We start from the raw sequence: 19,247 nt of genomic DNA, 5'->3' as shown, positions 1-19,247 counted from the left end.
ATGCTGGAATGAATTAAGACTTTAGGGGACTATTGAGAAGGCATGATTGGTTTTAAAATGTGAAAGGAACTTGAGGCTTGCGGGGGGGCAGGGGCAGAATCATATGATTAGGCTTTGTGTCCCCAACCAAATCTCATCTTGAACTATAATCCCCATAATATCCACGAGTCAAAGGAGAGACCAGGCAGAAGTAATTAGATCATAGGGGCAGTTTCCCCCATGCTGTTCTCATAATAGTGAGTGAGTTCTCACAAGATCTGATGGTTTTATTAGGGGCTCTTCCCTCTTCTCTCATCACTTCTTCCTGCTGCTTTTTGAAGATGGCGCCTTGCTTCCCCTTCACCTTCTGCCATGATTGTAAGTGTTAATGAGGCTTCCCCAGCAATACTGAACTCTGAGTCAATGAAACCTTTTTCCTTTATAAATTATCCAGGGTCAGTTGTATCCTTATTGCAATGTCAAAATGAACTAATACATATTACCATATATTGTTCAATTGAGTTTCCTTTCTGTCTATTCTTTCATGAACCCAGAACATCTGAGACAGGTCTCAGTTGATTTAGAAAGTTTATTTTGCCAAAGTGGAGAATGTGCCTGTGACACAGCCTCAGGAAGGCCGCACGACATGTGCCCAAGGTGGTCGGGATACAGCTTGGTCATACACATTTTCAGGAGTCATGAGGCTTCAACCAATATATGTGAGAAGTACATTACTTTCATCCAGAAAGACAGAGACAACTCAAAGCAACCGCCACCCAACCCCTCCCCGCAGTGAGGGGCTTCTGGGTCACAGTAGGTGAGAGACAAATGGTTGCATTCTTTTAAGTTTCTGATAAGTCTTCCCAAAGGAGGCAATCAGAATATGGATCTATTTCTGTGAGCAGAGGGATGACTTTGAATAGAATGGGAGGCATATTTGCCCTGAGCACTTCCCAGTCTGAAGAGGCCCAAGATATTTTCCTTTTATACTCTCTATTCACTAGGGCAGAGAACAGTATTAATAAAAATTTAATTAAGAGTCTATCTGTATCTGATTTTAAAAATAAACTACCAGAGACACTAGCATGTCATGAAGTCAATATATTTTATAGTCAGAGTACTGATTGTTTCATAAGTATAAGAAAAGCATCTCTGAAATGCAACTAAAATCAATAAATCAATCTGCACAAATAATGAATTTCAATTAATTTATGACAGAAAAATAAGACACATATTTACCATGTCCACTAACACAATAATATATTGTACATAATTGATTCTAGAAAAATTTAACTTTCTGGTGCATCTATAATGAGGTCATAATGATATCAGTTGTCTTACAGGTTTGCTTTAGATAGCTGAAGGAATTCAGATTGTATCATTTAATGACTCTGATTTTATAAACGATTAAAACTTTTTCTTTTTTTTTTTTTTTTGAGACGAAGTCTTGCTCTGTCGCCCAGGCTGGAGTGCAGTGGCCCGATCTCAGCTCACTGCAAGCTCCGCCTCCCGGGTTCACGCCATTCTCCTGCCTCAGCCTCCCTAGTAGCTGGGACTATAGGCACCCGCCACTGCGCCCGGCCAATTTTTTGTATTTTTAGTAGAGACGGGGTTTCACCGTGGTCTCAATCTGCTGACCTCGTGATCCGCCCGCCTCGGCCTCCCAAAGTGCTGGGATTACAGGCGTGAGCCACCGCGCCCGGCTTAAAACTTTTTCAAATCTCATATCTTTATGTGAAATGGGAACCTTAATATCTTATGTCTGAGATTATTGTAGAAATGCAGGAAAATTATATTGTGAGGCTGTTCCTATAAAGTATTAAATTAATGCTAGTTCTTAAAGTATTTTCCTTTTTTAAAAGAGCAGCTCTTAAGACGTAATTTATAAGTATGAAAACAAAAAGTTAAAACACAATTAGAAACTGCCAATTTCAAGAAAGTAGTTACAAAAGATTATAATATGTTTTCCCTAAGCCAGTCTTTGATTTCAGATTTTCTTTCCTAAATTTCTTACTGTTTTCATTCAACTGCTTTTGGCTCTCAACTAACACGTTTAAAATGATGTAAAGCAATTTGACGCGGAAATTACTAGAAAGCAAAAGGAATCAAGCACACACAAAACCAGGAACAATCTATATTCCTTTGGGAGAAGCGATTGCATAACTACAGATGAAAATTGTAACAAGACTTATTTAGCAAGGCATTTCTCGTTCTTTCAATATTGGATATAAAATCAACATAAAGAGAGCTGTCAGACCCTATACATTTCAAATGACCCAATTAATCTCATTTTCTGTCTTCTTGCTCAAACCTAATGCATTTTCTACTGTTCTTATTTTTACTAATAAGAGGAAAGATATGCAAATTAATGCCTGTTATACAAAATAATAAACCTATTCAGGCCAGACATGAGCTGGATAAAAAAATAACTCAAAGTATTTTCAGAAGATTTAAAGGTCTTCATCTATAAAGTGGTGTAGAGATAACATCAGCTGGTTTATTTTAGAGGGAGAATTAACTGAAATGAAATGGATGCTTATATCATAAGGAATTAATTCAAGTAATATTGCATATAGTGCTTCTCATTTTAAGTTGTTATTTTATAGTCCGTGGTTAGAGGACTCTAGGCAAGCACGAAGTTTAGTTCTTCCTGAGATAGTCATGTACGGGCCTTATGTATTAGTTTCTCAGAAATGTAAAGAGAATGGCTCACATTATCTCTCCAGCTGATGATAATGACAGAGACAGCAAAACCTAGTGATTAGGAGCTCATGCTCTAGAGCCAAATTTCTTGAGTTCAAGCTATGTGATGCTGGGCAAGACATTTATATATATTTTGAAACAGGAAAAACAATGTCCCCGTATTTTGCAGGTTTTTGTGAAGATTCAACAAGATATATATATATATAACTTTAAAAATATGTGGCACATGGTAAGTGCTTAATAAATGTCAGATGTGCACATTCCCAGGGCATGATAGCTTTGTACTTTAATATCTGTCATTTATAGCTTGCATCTAGCTATGGCAGACCAGCAGGAGATTCGTGGACATAATGATTGTGATGGAAACAGGAGACAGACAGATACTTGACTAGGTAGGGTGGTGCCCCTGGTGAAGCCGCACTTTTTGGCTTGGAACAGCCTGGGGGCTGAGGGACAGGACTACTTGTACCAGATGGAGCCTGTGACCCAGGGGGAAAGCTTTTGCCCCTGTTTGCAGGTCTTTTCCCAATTGATTCTTTCTGTATAATGTCTTTTAACCAACCTAATACTGCCTTTTCAAATACTATCTATGGCTTGCCTGCGCATGCCCGCCTGTGCACTATGGGAATGGGGAGAAGTGACAGGAATTTGCACCTCATGCAGGGGAGGAGCCTGGCTGCTTCAGCTCATGGGTAGTAGCCATGGTATTCAATTGTGAGGGGGAAACCTGCTTGGAGAATTCCTCTCTTTACTGAGAGCTTTCGTTTCGCTTAATAAATTCTGCCATCCTCACTTTTCAATGTGTCTGCATGCCCAGTTTTTCCTGGTCATGAGACAAGAACCCAGATTTAGCTGAACTAAGGAGCAAAGATCCTGCATTAATTATATGTCTTTTAGAACATGACAATGGCCCTGAACTTACTGTAGGAACTGACAGGAACTTCCTCCATTCAACACCTGGTTGCCATTTATATAGCTCTCTTTACACAATTAAGTTGTCATAAACTTTATAGACAAAAGGAACCTATGTTTTGTATTTTTTAATCTTTGCTATTTTTCCATTAATCACAATCAAACTGGTAGTTATGATGTAGGGAATATTAGTCTTCTCTTGGGAATTGAATGCATTAAAACATGAATACAGGATTAATGGTATAAAATTATCCAAATCATTCCTGTTTTCCATAAGGTTTGTAGTGGTAGAAGTATCTATTTTGACGCCTAGTGTATTAAAACAGACCTTTAATCTGGCCATGTTTTGTTTCTCCATGAAACCCTATGGCTCTTCATTGCCCTAGGGTCTTTAACCCTAGGGCATTTTTAACATGTGTATCTGCCTAGCTCCTGCCTTATTGTTTACCAGTGTTTTCTATCTATATGTACATCACCCTTTTTTAGGTTTCCCAAGTGTGCCATGAATTCATGTAACATCAATTAGTAAAATATTTCATAGGATATACAAGCATCACCTTATAGTGATGTCTTTCAGTTATAAACTCAACTCAAATTAATAACAAATGTGAACTCATCAGATCCTGTGAAAGACCCAACTGGGTTAGGGTTCAAATGATGTCACCTGGACTCTTGAACTTTTTCTCTAGGCTGTCTTGCTCTGGGTTGGCTCCACCCTCCAGGAGGCTCAGGCAAAGATGTGCAAGAACAACCATGGTGTTACATCTTCCTCATAGCTAGTGATCCCAAATCTTCTCTTTCTCTCCTATTATCCAGTGTATTAAAAGACCTGAGTGGCTCTGTATGAGAATACATGCTCTTCCAGAAACAATCTAAGGGAAATGCCTCAGTAAATGGTATCTCTGTATTGCCAAAGGTCATAGTACTGTAAAACAAAAATAAAATTCTAAGGCCCCTTAACCATCTGAATGGACTTTCTCCTCAGCCAGGGCTCTTTTTATTATTATTATTATTATTATTATTATTACTATACTTTAAGTTCTAGGGTACATGTGCACAACCTGAGAGACTGTTTCAGGCCATGAAGGGAAGTGAGGGTTGAACATGCCTCATTATACCTCTCCACCATTAACATCAACATAGATGTTAACTCTGATAAAAAACATTTTACAACTTATTCTTTCTGAAGCCTGGTAGCTAAAAGCTTCATCTGCATGATAAAACTTTGGTCTCTACAACCAATTATCCCTTAAACCAGACTTTTACTTTCCCTGTGATCCCAGGCCTTTAAAAAACTCAATCAATTGTCAACCAGAAAATGTTTAGATTTTCCTATAGCCTGGAAGCTATCCCCACCCTCCCAATCCCACCCCTTCTTTGAGTTGTCCCGCCATTCTGGACCAAGTCAATGTATTTCTTAAATGTATTGGATTGATTTCTCATCCTCCCTAAAATGTATAAAACCAAGCTGGACCCCGACCACCTTGGGCACATGTTCTCAGGACCTCCTCACGGCTGTGTCACAGGTCATGGTAACTCACATTTGGTTCAAAATAAATCTCTTCAAACGTTTTGCAGAGTTTGAGTCTTTTAATTGACAGTACTACCCTTGTGACAAGCAATGGCATGGTTCAGCTCCATCCAAGTCATATGGAAACAAAGGCTGTTTTGCCACAGTAAAAGAAAAAGATAAAAGCAGAATATCTACATGTCTCCTTTCTCTTGCTAACTTCTTGCAATTATACTGAATCATCAAATGTGGTTTCCCTGAATTTTGGCCTAACATAATTTTATCTTTTTTTTGTTTTATTTTGTTTCGTTTTTTGTTTTTTTTGAGATGGAGTCTCACTCTGTCCCCCAGGCTGGAGTGCAGTGGCGTGATCTTGGCTCACTGCAACCTCTGCCTCCTGGGTTCAAGAAATTCTCCTGCTTCGGCCTCCCGAGTAGCTGGGACTACAGGCATGTACCACCACACCTGGCTAATTTTTTGTATTTTTTAGTACAGATGGGGTTTCACCGCGTTAGCCAGGATGGTCTCCATCTCCTGACCTCGTGATCCACCCACCTCAGCCTCCCAAAGTGTTGGGTTTACAGGCTTGAGCCACCGTGCCTGGCCAACTTTTGTCTATTTTTAAAAAATATTTTTGTCTGCATTTGGCCAAATGGAACTGATAATATTTTCAAATATAGAGTCATATTTCTGAATTCATTAATTTTAATTTTCCACAAAAACCCCTTTTCGATAATATAAATGACTCTATTGCAAAGATACATGCACACGTATGTTCACGCAGCACATTTCACAATAGCAAAGACGTGGAATCAACCCAAATGCCCGTCAGTGATAGACTGGATAAAGAAAATGTTGTGCATATACACCATGGAATACTATGCAGCCATAAAAAGGAATGAGATCATGTCCTTTGACGGGACATGGATGAGGGGAATAGCACATATTGGGGCCTGTCAGGGGGTGAGGTGAAAGGAGGGAGAGCATTAGGAAAAATAGCTAATGCATGCTGGGCTTAATAGCTAGGTGATGGGTTGACAGGTGAGGCAAACCGTCATGTACCAAATGTGGTACATATACACCATGGAATACTATGTAGTCATAGAAAAGCATGAGATCATGTGTTTTGCAGCAACATAGATGGAGCTGGAGGACATAATCCTAAGCACACTGAAACAGGAACAGACAACCAGGTACCACATATTCTCACTTATATGTGGTAGCTAAACATTGAGCACATGTGGACACAAAGAAGGGACCAAAAGACAATGGGGTTTAGTTGACAGCGGAAGGTGGCAGCAGGGAGAGAATTAAAAACAAACAAACAACAAACAAACAAACAAAAAAACCTGCCTATTGGGTACTATGCTTATTACCGGTGTGACAAAATAATCTGTACATCAAACACCAAATCATTCAATTTACCTTTATAACAAACCTGCACATGTACCCTTGACCTTAAAATAAAAGTTAAAAAACATCCTTTGGGGAAAGGAAGACATTAGGGAAAAGAGCAGTTCATAAAGACATGCAGTAAAGATAACAAAGTTTGGTATACACATACACACACTTGCACTTGCTGAATATTAGAGTCTTTTTATTTTGTCTATTATAGTTTGAAAATGAGGAACTCTCAAACATATTTTTACATTTAGATATTCCAATAAATGTAAAAATTGTACAAACAGACTATCTTCATTTTACTTTTTTTTTTTTTTTTTTGAGGAAAAAATATTTGGGAATTAGAATGTTAAATGCTTTTTGAAGTTTGTATAGTTAGTAAGTGGTGGAGACTAGACACAAACTCAGCCTTGAAATTCAGCCTCCACATTGCTGTCCATGGCACCAAGTTCCCAAATTGAACAGGAAGAAAGTTTATGGAATCTAGAAGAGAACATTTTCTTAGACACAAAGGATATAAAAGAAGGTTTGTTCTTCTCCTAAACTGTGAAGAGACATTTATATTATATTGAAAACTTTTACCTGGAGAAAATATCCACAGCTTTTTAGTTTATGCAGAATATAACAACTGATCTGATATTTATAAGTTCTACCACATTAGAGCATACTACTCTCAAGTTATCACTTTTGGCTTCAGTTTCTAACTAACAAAATTTAATTAGTTCTAGTAAGAAAAAAAAAATGGGATAATTAATTACAAGATTAGTGTCCAGGAAAGGGAGGTTACACATGATCTATTTTAATTTCTACTGAAGTCGATCAAAATGATCAACTATGGGTGTGTAAGTATTTGTACATGTTATTGACTATTGCAAGAAGGTAATTTGGGAAAGAATTAACTGGGTATTGTAACTGGGTGCAATATTGCCCTTTTTGTGTTCTTGTCAATTCCCCCAGACTTCTCTCTTTTATTATTATTATTGTTTTTGGCTAGTTCTCATCTTCAGTAAAATGGAGCATTTCAGGTACTAGAAATAAATAATTAAATAATTTTTGGGAAAGAGGAAGTCGCTTGGTGGCAACTATATTTGAATTCAAAGTTAGAGTCAATACTTCACTAGATGTGTCAATCTGAGCACGTTATTTAACTTCCCAGAAACCTGTTTCCTTATATGAGAACAATAGTTATCATTGCATTCTAAAATATATGACCTTAATTGCTTCTAGAGTCTTTTTATCGTATTCTTATTAGGACTTTTTAAAACTATTATTTTAGGTTCAGTGGTAAATGTGCAAGTTTCTTATATAGGTAACTTGCATGACAGAGGGGTTTGATGTACAGATTATTTTGTCACACAGGTAATAAGCATAATACCCAATAGGCAGGTTTTTTGTCCTCTCCCTCCTTCCACCTTCCACTGTCATCTAGGCCTCAGTGTCTGTTGGTCCCTTCTTTGTGTCTATGTGTACTCAATGTTTAGCTACCACTTATAAGTGAGGCTATTAAGTATTTGGTTTCCTGTTCCTTTGTGGTGTGCATAGGATGGATTATGACCTTCAGCTGCATCTATGTTGCTGCAAAGGACATGATCTCCTGCTTTACTTTGGCTATGTAGTATTCCATGGTGTATACATAACACATTTTCTTTATTCTGTCTACCATTGATGAGCATTTAGCTTGGTTCAATGACTTTGCTGTTGTGAATACTGCAATGATGAACATAAGCATGCATGTGTCTTTTATGGTAGAATAATTTGTATTATTTTGGGTATATTCCCAATAATGGGATTGCTTGGTCAAATGGTAAATCTGTTTTGGGACCTTTGAGAAATCGCCAAACTACTTTCTACAGACTGAACTAATTTACATTCCAACCAACAGTATATAAACATTCCCTTTTCTCCACAACCTTGGCATCAGGTATTCTTTGACTTAGTAGTAATAGCCATTCCGACTGGTGTGAGATGATAGTTCACTGTGGTTTTGATTTGCATTTCTTTAACGATTAATGATGTTGAACATTTTTTCATATGCTTGCTGGCCATGTGTATGCCTTCTTTTGAAGCGTCTGTTCATGTCCTTTGCCCGTGTTTAATGGGGTTGTTTTTTGCTTATCAATTTGTTTGAGTTTCTTATAGATTCTGGATATTAGACCTTAGTTGGATGCAGAGTTTGCAAACATGTTCTCTCATTCTGTAAGTGGTCTGTTTATTCTGTTGATAGCTTCTTTTGCCGTGAAGAAGCTTTTTAATTTAATGGGACCTAAAAGGATTTGCTTTACCTTTCTTTCAGTGAATTGGTGAATGTTCTCCTCCCTGGAGTTCTTCCCTCCTTCCTCCCCTTCTTCCTACATCTCTCACTCTCCTTTTCTTCTTTCCTTTCTACTTTCCCTCCTTTCTTTCTTATTTTCCCCATTTTGTCTTATATACATAACTTTCCATATAATACTCTCAATACAAATAGCCTTAACAAGTTTAACAATCACTCAAACTATGCAAATGTCACTTTGTCATGACCATCATGGTGAAACAGTAATTATCATGTACGCACCATTTTGTAGGTTAAACATGCTTTCTTGTGTCAGCTTATTTTATTCTGACTTAGCCAGTTTGGAAATCTAAATAGACATCTTTTATCTCATATTATGATGCATTTATATATTTTCATTTCTGTGGACTGAAAATACAAAGAGGAAATGTAATACTTTATGATACTGAGCTACAGTAGAGCTTAGTGAGAAATAGAAAAAAAAAAAAAGAAACTAAGATAGTGCTTCTAATTTGGTCTGGACAAAGTTCTAGGTACTTCATATGCAGCTCAATATCAAAAAGTTCATTTTTTCAATTAGGTTATTGAGTCAGGGTTAGTAAGGTTTAGGAATTTGTCCCTGGGTCAAGGGCACAGTCTGAGGTAGAGAGCAAGAGTGTTGGTTTTCAAGGCCAATGTGCTTTCTGCTATACTTAACTACTTAACTTCCTTCTGAGAAGGAAGTATATTTAAGCTCATGTTCTTAACATTCACAGGCAATTAATTGGACAATTTGGGACAGAGTTTTGACTCTTGTGACATTGAATTCTTCAACATTTATACTATCATAAGTTAATTTATTAAGCAGCATCTTTGTTGCACCAAAGTTAATTTAACTTCAAAAATTTTTCTGAGTTTTAAATAGAGAATGATTTTAGCCCCTGGGAAAGTATGATTCAATAATAACAATTGAAATGGTAATAAAATATGTAATTTCAGCATCTTAGATTTGAAAGACATTAATGGGACTTTTTGATCGATCTGGGCCTTTTCTCAAAATTTGGGTGCTGTGAAAACATGCCTTAAATCAATTGAGCCATTTATTTCCTAGTGTTCTCAGCTTTCTCTTAGACTTGATGATTCTGCTTCTCTTGAATAACTGCAGACTGCAAATCATTTTAATGTTTATTTCCCCAATTGACTTTCCTTTCAGATGTGAATAATTCATCTACACTTCTTTCTGTGAGTCTCAAGTGCCAAATCCTATTGTATGAAATACGAATATAATCTTGATGATTTTTGTGCAAGAAAAATGGGAGAGCAAAGTAAATATATATATATACACACACCTACACACACATACTTGTATGTGTACACACATACATCTACACACACACATATATATATGTATAGCCTTCATTGAATTTTATGTGGAGATGAAAAAATAAATTGGTTGGAATAAAACATGTTTGCTGATTATACCACCTATTAAACTTCTGTGAGCTGTTTGGTATTTATGTTATGTTATGGGCCATAAATGTAAAACAAAGATGACTTTCATATTATAGAAAAAGAGGGTATCTTTTCAAAATCCCACAATCAAAATTTTATATCATGAAATAGTTTGAGTTAGAAGACATTAGAAGACATAGCATAATAGTATAATGTGGCTTGGTTTAATAAATTTTAAAAGATAATAAAAATGTTATTTTTTTTTTCTCTTCAAATGAGTCCCAAAATTCTGGTGTTTCTGCAAATTTGAAAGAAATTTGATTTGTAGATATAAACATTTTGGGAATGTCAGCAGGAAAGAACACTAGAATACTAGAATACTAGAATACAGGGAAGAATATAGAACAAAACATTTTTAAAATGATGTATTTCTGAATGGCTGTATGTCATGACTTACAAAGATGGGAGAAATTTCTTCCCAAGACCTAACATATTATTTCTTTGTAACTAATAAAACAGAGGAACTTAGAGGCACTGGGTAACTGTACATCAGCAAGACCACTGAAGTAGCCACTTTTGACCACTCTGTAGAAGAGATAAATACACAAATAGAAGCTAGAAATGCTAAATCTAATTAGAAACTAATTGGATAATCAAAATAAGGTTTTATTAGCCAGAATGAGCTTTCTAGGGATTTAACCCAAAACTTTGTCTATGGACCCCTGCACTCCCATTTTAAAGTTACACCTATGGCGAGTAACGATAACAAAGAAAAACATACCAAATGGGCAGTGGCTTTGAAGCTGGGACAAACTAAGAATGCATAGTCTAGGTATACAAAAAAGAGCTAACAGATATTTTGCATTGTGCTTCAGGTTTTTTATTGTCTCCCTCTCTCTTTCTGTCTTTTTTTTTTTTTTTTTTGCATTTTTAGTAGAGACGGGGTTTCACCGTGTTAGCCAGGATGGTCTCTGTCTCCTGACCTCGTGATCCGCCCGCCTTGACCTCCCAAAGTGCTGGGATTACAGGCGTAAGCCACCGGGCCAAGTCTTTTATTGTCTCTCTTAAAGTTCACAACAACAAAATAGGTAACATTACTCTTCATTTTCATAAGGAAATTGAGCCTTAGATTCAGGACACAATAATAAACAGTGAGACTAGAGTTCAAATGATAGACCTACATTTCTCATAGCATACTTTTTAAATGTCTGACCTCAGCATTTTCTATACACTTAACATCAAACTACAGTAAAAAGAAAAGGGAAAGGTGAGAGAATACATCAAACCTATTAGGCTGCAATGATTAAAAAATAACATCTTCCAAACATATTTAAGGTTATTCTCTGTATCTAGAATAATCTGTCTTTCAATAACCTATCTTTGATATCCCTACGTATTTTTCTGAACCTGGCTAAGTGGTCACCTCCTCTACGAAGTCCTCTCTGTCAGTCTTCCACATAGATTATCATTATTTTTCCCTTTTGTTTTCCATAATGATTTGAGCATTTAATATACTTTTCCATACCTTCTCTTTTTTAATTATTATAATAATTTATAATATTTATTTATAAAAGCTGTTTTATTCAAATAAATGTTAAGCTCCTTGAAAGTACAATGTCTAATTTATTTTTAATTTTCATGAACTAGCCAACATAATATGTATTCAGCAAATACTTGAATAAAAATATGAAAACACCAAAAAACTAAAATAAATAATTTATGTGAATATTCAACATTTATCTACATTGTTTGGATAGCCAATATGTCTAAAGCTACTAGAAGGAATTAGCTCTACAGGAACATATTTCAAATAATTATATTAAATAAATATTAATATACATGAGTTTAATTTCAACTCCTTGATAGTTCCCATACATAAACTGCTGTCAAATCATATCAAATTGTCATTATCAGTATTTTCTCCATAATTTTTTGAAAATGCCATCTGTGCTATGCCACTTTTATATTGCTGTAAATAAATATCTCAGGCAAGATAATTTATAAAGAAAAGAGGTTTAATTGGCTCATGGTGCTGCAGGATCTACAAACATGGCTCCACAAGCATGGCTCCAGCATCTGCTACTGGTAAGGGCCTCAAGAAGCTTACAATCATGGCAGAAGGCAAAGGGGGAGCTGTTGTATGACATGGTAAAAGAAGGAGCAAGAGAGAAAAGGGAGAGGTGCCACACACTTTTAAATGGTCATATCTTGCATGAACTGAATGAGAACTCACTTATCACAAAAGGGATGGTGCTAAACCATTCATGAGAGATCTGCCTTGAGGATCCAATCGCCTCCCACCAGGCCTCCCTTCCAACATTGAGAAACACATTTCAACAAGAGCTCTGGAGAGGACACACATCCAAACCATATTACCATCACTGTCTAAAATGACTGACCCCATTCTTTTTTCTACTCATGCTTACAAGGACTTCCCCAAGCAACTTCTCGGAAAGCTCTTCTAACTCTCTGTCCCGCTTTCTGGATTAGATGCCAGTTTTTACAGAAGTATTCTGGGAATGCCAGCTGCCAGTCATCTGGAAGATGGCTCTGTGGGAAGCTGAGTTCTAGGTGAGTTCCACCTAGATTGAGACAGCCCCATGTACCGGCTTCTGTTTTTCCAGGAAACCCAGAGATAAAGATATACATAGTGAAATTTGAATAATTCTTCTGCTGCACTACTGTACTTAACTGATTGTAAAGTGTACAAATCAATTTATAAATTAGATTCTGAATGTGCTCAGTACATTTTTACCAGGAAGTACTATGCATTGGGTAAGATACAGTGAATAAAATGTATTAGACAATTTCAACTCAATAATATAAAAACACAAATTGCATTTTATTCCCTTTATCCTCCTTCTAGTTGTTACATTTCCTCAATGTTCAATGCCAAACTCTTTACCACAGTCTTGTCTTAATTTAAAGTTTTGAGTTTTTGTTTCCTTCATGCTTCCTGGGTTTCAGTTCGTAGTTCAAAGGGAATGCCACCAATTCCAAGAATGCATCATGGTTCTTCACAGCGTACGCAGTTCGTTCTCCCTGGACTTTCCTTAGCTCTTCTTCTTTAACTTGAAAACTCCATCTTCAAGACTCAGCTTAAAGTTCAGCGTCTTGAAGCTTTTGCTTCTTTCTCTGAGCCCCACAATACCTAGCAATAGAAGCTTCTGCTAAAGTATCATTGTAGCGATTGCACTTTTTTTCCCCTTCCTAACTGATAGCTCTGGAGGATGAGACACTTTTCTTAGATTTCAAGGTACCCCTTGGTCCTACCACACCGTTCAGATTTGAGTGATAATTAACAGAAACAATCCATTTGTATGTAAAAGAAGGAACGGGATGACTTCTTTATGACCAACTCTAAAGTAGATACATTCAATATTTTAAAATATTTGCAGATATGGAAATACAGTGTTATAGTGTGGAATTTCACATTTAAAATATAATACATTCAGGCTAGGCAGATTTCTTCCAGATATTAAGCAGAGAACATCCAATTTAAGATATCTTGGCATAAATCTTATAAAAGGCTTACTGTAAAAACTAAATGTACATATGAGCATGTATTTGCTCAGTCGTTTGTATTACAACCTTCTGATAATTAAACAGAAATGCTTGCATGTGCCCACTCACAGAGATAGAAGTAATTGTTATATGGAGTCAAGACAGATTAGAATAAGATTCAGTCACAGGGAAATACTTTTGTACCTTCGATCCTATCAACTGAAGTAAGGGCAAATGTCTTCATTCTGATGGTAGGACTCATGGAGAGTAATAAACAAGCTCTGCTCTTTTCATGCAGCTGAGTCTTAAGAAAAGATTCCCAGCCTCCAGAGCAAATTAAAAACTTGAGTGAGGGGGAGGAAAGAAAAAATGAAGAGAGAGAGAGGAACTAGAAAAAGATAGATAAAGTAAATGTAATGCTATTGCCAGACACTGTAATTGGTTCTTGAAAACTGGACAGACAAGTTGGGGTAGTAGCAAAGGCAATGGCTTAAATCCTGGCTCTGCCCCTTAGTAACCATGTGACCTTAAATTAAGTTACCTCAACTTCTGACTACTCATGCGCAAAATTAGATTGATAATATCTCTTTTGTGGTGGTTTTGAGGATTAAAGGAAATACTACATGTAAAGTGATTTAAAAAATTGACACTTCAATAAATATCATATTTTTTGTTATTATTATTTTTAATGAGACTGATTCCACAATTCACTTGCTAAAACCTCTCTTCTGGATTCCTGTTTTGGTCAAAAGGAAATCTAAACTCACACTGGGTGCTCTGGCCTCCTCATAGGCCACCTCTCCTGTAATCTCTCTATCCTTACATTCTCCTGGACTACCGTGTGTCACACTGACCTACTTTCAGACCCTCAAACAGCTGATTTCAGAACCTAGTAATTTATATCTGACAGGGATATTCTCCAGCAAAGTCTACATAGAGCTAACTTCTCCTAGTTCTTAGGTCTTTTATTAAATGTTACCTCCACAAAGGGCCTTTGCTGGCCACACACTAAAGTGGTTATCTGCCTTGGTAAACACATATTTACTCATCAAACATTATGCTTGCAATATGATTCTTTGTACTTTCAAGCTTTACCTACGTTTGTTTGTTTACTTGCATATTCTCTGCCTCCTGGCTGCATTTTAATCACCTCGATAACAAAGAACACGTTTCTTTTCTTAGGTGCTCAAAAATATTTGGTGCATGTAGATAGGAGGAAGAGACATGAAGAACAGTCTCAGTTAGGTGGTTACATCCTACTCCTTTTTCTAAGACCTGCTGAGAAAGACCTTAGATTTGCAATAGGAACTTTGGGAAATCAGGGCAAAGACAACCAGCATCATTTTCTCTTACTAGAGAGAAGTAAAAATTGAATGAAGAACTGTGTGACATACACACAAAGGAAAGGTAATGGCAAATTAAGTACACCAGAGAGCATCAATTCAGGGAAAATATTTTTACAGGAACTTTGATAAGGCATTCACCAATTTCATAGTAAAGACAGAATGAAATTTGTAACAGAACTCTACTTTATGCTATTTGCAAATGCTGTCAGCTCTTAAGGATAACTAGCTACCTTGGGTGGGCATATAATTATTTTAGGAAAGATCTCAATCTTCTCTCATGCATTGTTGGTGGGAATAAAAAGATCATAGTCCTTTCAAAACTATTATTTAGTGAAAGACACAAAATGCACATGCCATTTAACCTAATAATTCTACCCTGGGGTTCTACCCTTACATAACAGTACAAAATACAAAATAAGCTCTGTGCACAAATATGTTTCCTATAATGTTATTTATAGCAATGAAATAGAATAATCATCATAAATGCATTCACAGTTACTATCATGTAGTAAATAAAATTCATTTCCAGTGAGTTTATGTTATAGGAAATGCATATAATTTTAGTGAAAACAGATGAATTTAAATATTTATAACTTATCTCTCTTATTTTGAATTTCTACAAATTTTTAAAAATAAAAATATATTACTGTATCAGGGTTCAACTACAGAAGTAAAATCAGTAGTGTGTGTGAGTGTGCATGGCATAAACCAATTCTTTTTATTAAGTATGTTTGATATGATCCATTAGCTTATGTAATTTTACTGACTAGCTAAGCAAGCCTGAAGTTCACATAAAAGGAAGAGGAAAGAGAAGATTATGAACTGGCTATAATCCCAGCGGCATGGGTTGAAGCTTGTTGTCCACAGAAAGGCAGTCAGGAAGAGGATTCATGAGGAAGGAAGAGCAACTGCAGATCCCCCTGCTGTTTGGAGGCTCTCAGCTGAGGGAAGGCTGAAATGCTCTTTGAAAGGACTGCCAACTGATTGAATCAGGCCAACCCAAGATAGTCTTCATTTTGATTAACTTGAAGTATATCAATTTTGGGTTTTATTTATATCTGCAAAATCCTTTCACAGTCATACCTAACAGTGTTTGATTGAATATCTAGAGAAGGTGTGTGTTGGCTGCAAATGCCTGCTGCCTGCCTTCCACCCTCCAAATTTCTTGAGAAAATACCTTGTAGCTAACTCTAACTAGAAACATGCTAGAAAAAGAACTTGGGGACTGTAACTCAGACCAGCCTACTTGACACATTACAAAGCCTTCACAATTGCTTTTATAAACAGAAAAGGAAAAATAATTATTAAATATTATTACCTGTAACAGTGATAGAAGTAAAAAGAAAAAAAAAGAAGACTACTTATTGAGACCTACTATGCGGCAGTTACTTGACATGTATGATGCAATTTACTTAATATTGTAAACTATTCATAATTATGTTGTTGGACTCGATTTTTTTTATTTGTATATACTTATGGGGTAAAAGTGAATTTTGTTACATGAATAGATTGTGTAGTGATGAAATCAGGAATTTCAGGGTATCCATCACCCAAAACATGCATTGTACCTATTACATAATTTCTTAACTTGACTGAAACTTACACAAGAGGGGAACTTGGCTATCTGGTCAGTGTTATATTTCCAGTGCCTGGAAAAGGACCTGTTACAGAATAAATACTTGGTAAATAAATAAATAAGCAAAACCAACCAACAAACAAATAAATGTTCTCATCAAGACTATAAGCTAAATACTGTTATCCTTTACAAGTAAGAAAATAGAAATTCAAATAACCTTCCCCAGGTATAAAACAAATAAATATATAAACAAGTTTTACATCCTTAAGACATTTGGTTTCAAAATCTGAGTACAGTACAACTATACTTTCCAAATAAATGTGTTTATTAACAGTAAATTACTTATTTATGAACACTACATTATTTTTAATAAATAGAACATATTGTGTAAATTAAAAAATCATAATCACTAGCTGCACTGGTTGTATCTGAAATAAAGTGAGAGGGAAGGAGGGAGGAAGGCATGAGTGTCATGAGGATGCATGCTTCCATGGAGGCAAGGCTGGGAGGCAGAGATCGTGGGCTGTGGCAGGCGAGGTCAGTGAGAGACCATTTAGTCTGGAAGGAGACCCCTCAGGCAAAGCCAGGTTTTAAGATGGACAAGATCAATATGAAAATCAAATGCATTATCTTTGTTTACATCCCAGGTACTGGAGTGTGAGAGTCTTTGGCAAGCAAGGGAGCAGGACTGCAAGTGATGGATGTACCACTTAAATGATGCTTTGCAAAGCCTTCATCATGTTCTGGCAGAAGAGTCACAAGAGAATAAATGACTTTCTTTTAAGTTCCAAGAGCAGGAAGGAGGAGACAGACAGTGTGAATATCACAGTCCCCATTCAATTGATTTCTCAGCCATCAATGCTAAAGAGCAATCTCCAGAGGGAAGAGAAGCTCAAATACACAAACCCATGGAAGTCTGAGTTATCTTTAATGAAATCTAAATAATTTCATTGCTTTTATTTATTTGTGAAGAAAATTATTTACCCATCATTTAAAATTGTAAAAAAAGACAACTGCAAAAGATGGAAAATAGGTAAGGGAAAATAATCATTATGTTTTCCACCACTCATACAATTTTACTTTTCAAGTTTCTCTTTTTAATTTAATAGAGCTGAGTTTCAGGCTTAAAGTTACAAAGTAGCGAGAATACATATAAATCACTTACTTGAGTTTCACATTAATAAAATCAAATATGTTAAATAGTAAATTAATAAATTACTAAATATAATTATAAATTATTTGGAATTTGCAGTTATTATTCACTTGCTCATTGTATACTCTTCTATAAAAGAAGCGTGTTTTTCTAATGCATGTTGGATTCACTTATTGACTACAAAGTTTATAGAAATGTAAAAGATGTTTGAGAGCAACAGCAACATTTCAACCGAAATTAAAAAAAAAAACAGTGATTTTTAACAATATGAAATAAAGGTAGTTACATCATATATCTAGGGTAAACTAGAATTCAAATTACAGAAATATCAAAATATACCTTATTAGGAACACATTCAGTCTATAAAATAGGCAATGCCTTCCTCTGAGAATTAACTATTCATTTCAAAGAGGGTAACCCTTGAATAGGGAGTGGATGAAGTAATTACACTAACTAGGGAAAGTCAGTTACTTGAAATAGCACTTCTTCTCTTCTGGGTTTTAATCTTTAATACATTCACTCATCTCTCCAAATATTTCAGTGTTTGTTGAACGTCCATTCTAAGCTAGGTCCTGTCTTAGATTTGGAAATCCATTAATTAAAAGTTCAGACTTCTGGTTTTAAGGAGGTGAACTGGAGAAATATCATGTAATAAGGAATCTCAATTCTCCATAAATAACTGATGCAATAAAATAACTGATGATGTGGTTCTGGGAATCCATAGGAGAGAAACCTCAACTCTTCTCAAGATTTTATAGCTATCTATCTATCTATCTATCTATCTATCTATCTATCTATCTATCTATGTGTGTGTGTGTATATATATAGTTTTGTGTTTGTTTGTTTGTTTGTTTCAGAAAAGGTGATGCTTAAGCTGAGGCTTGAACACAGCAGAAGGTATGAGCAGTAGAGGTGGGGGTGGAAAAGAGGAAACAGCAAACACAAGGCTTGCACTCAGAAGGGCATGGCTCACTATGGGAAATTAAAAATAGTTTACTGTGATTAGAGCATATAGATAAGGAGGAAATTGGTTTTAAGCAAGGCTGAAGAGATAAGCAGGGACCAGATTACAAATAAATTTGTAATTCAAGTTAAGCCATTTTGTTTTTGTCCCAAGAGCAATGGGAAAACTACTGAATTATTTTAATCAGGGGAGTTTGATCTCTCAATTCCAGAAAATTCACAGTGTCAGTCCATCATCTTAGATATCATCAGGACATGGGAATGGGACGATTTCCCAAATATACTCATTCCCCACCCCGCCCCTAGCGTTTTCCTGAGGGAACCTGCATAAAGCTGAAATGAGCTCTGATTCACCACATAGGTGAAGCTCAAGGTAATGTTTGCTAAGAAGTCTCCAGAATATACTCCCACTTTAAGGGTACACAATTACAGATGTGGCATGAGCCTGGCGAAAGAAAATTACAGCCGTGTATCAGTGTCCTACAGTTTTAGTAAAGACA

Source organism: Rhinopithecus roxellana, chromosome 15, assembly GCF_007565055.1.
Source record: "Rhinopithecus roxellana isolate Shanxi Qingling chromosome 15, ASM756505v1, whole genome shotgun sequence".
NCBI lineage: Eukaryota > Metazoa > Chordata > Mammalia > Primates > Cercopithecidae > Rhinopithecus > Rhinopithecus roxellana.
This window is presented reverse-complemented; position numbering follows the sequence as displayed.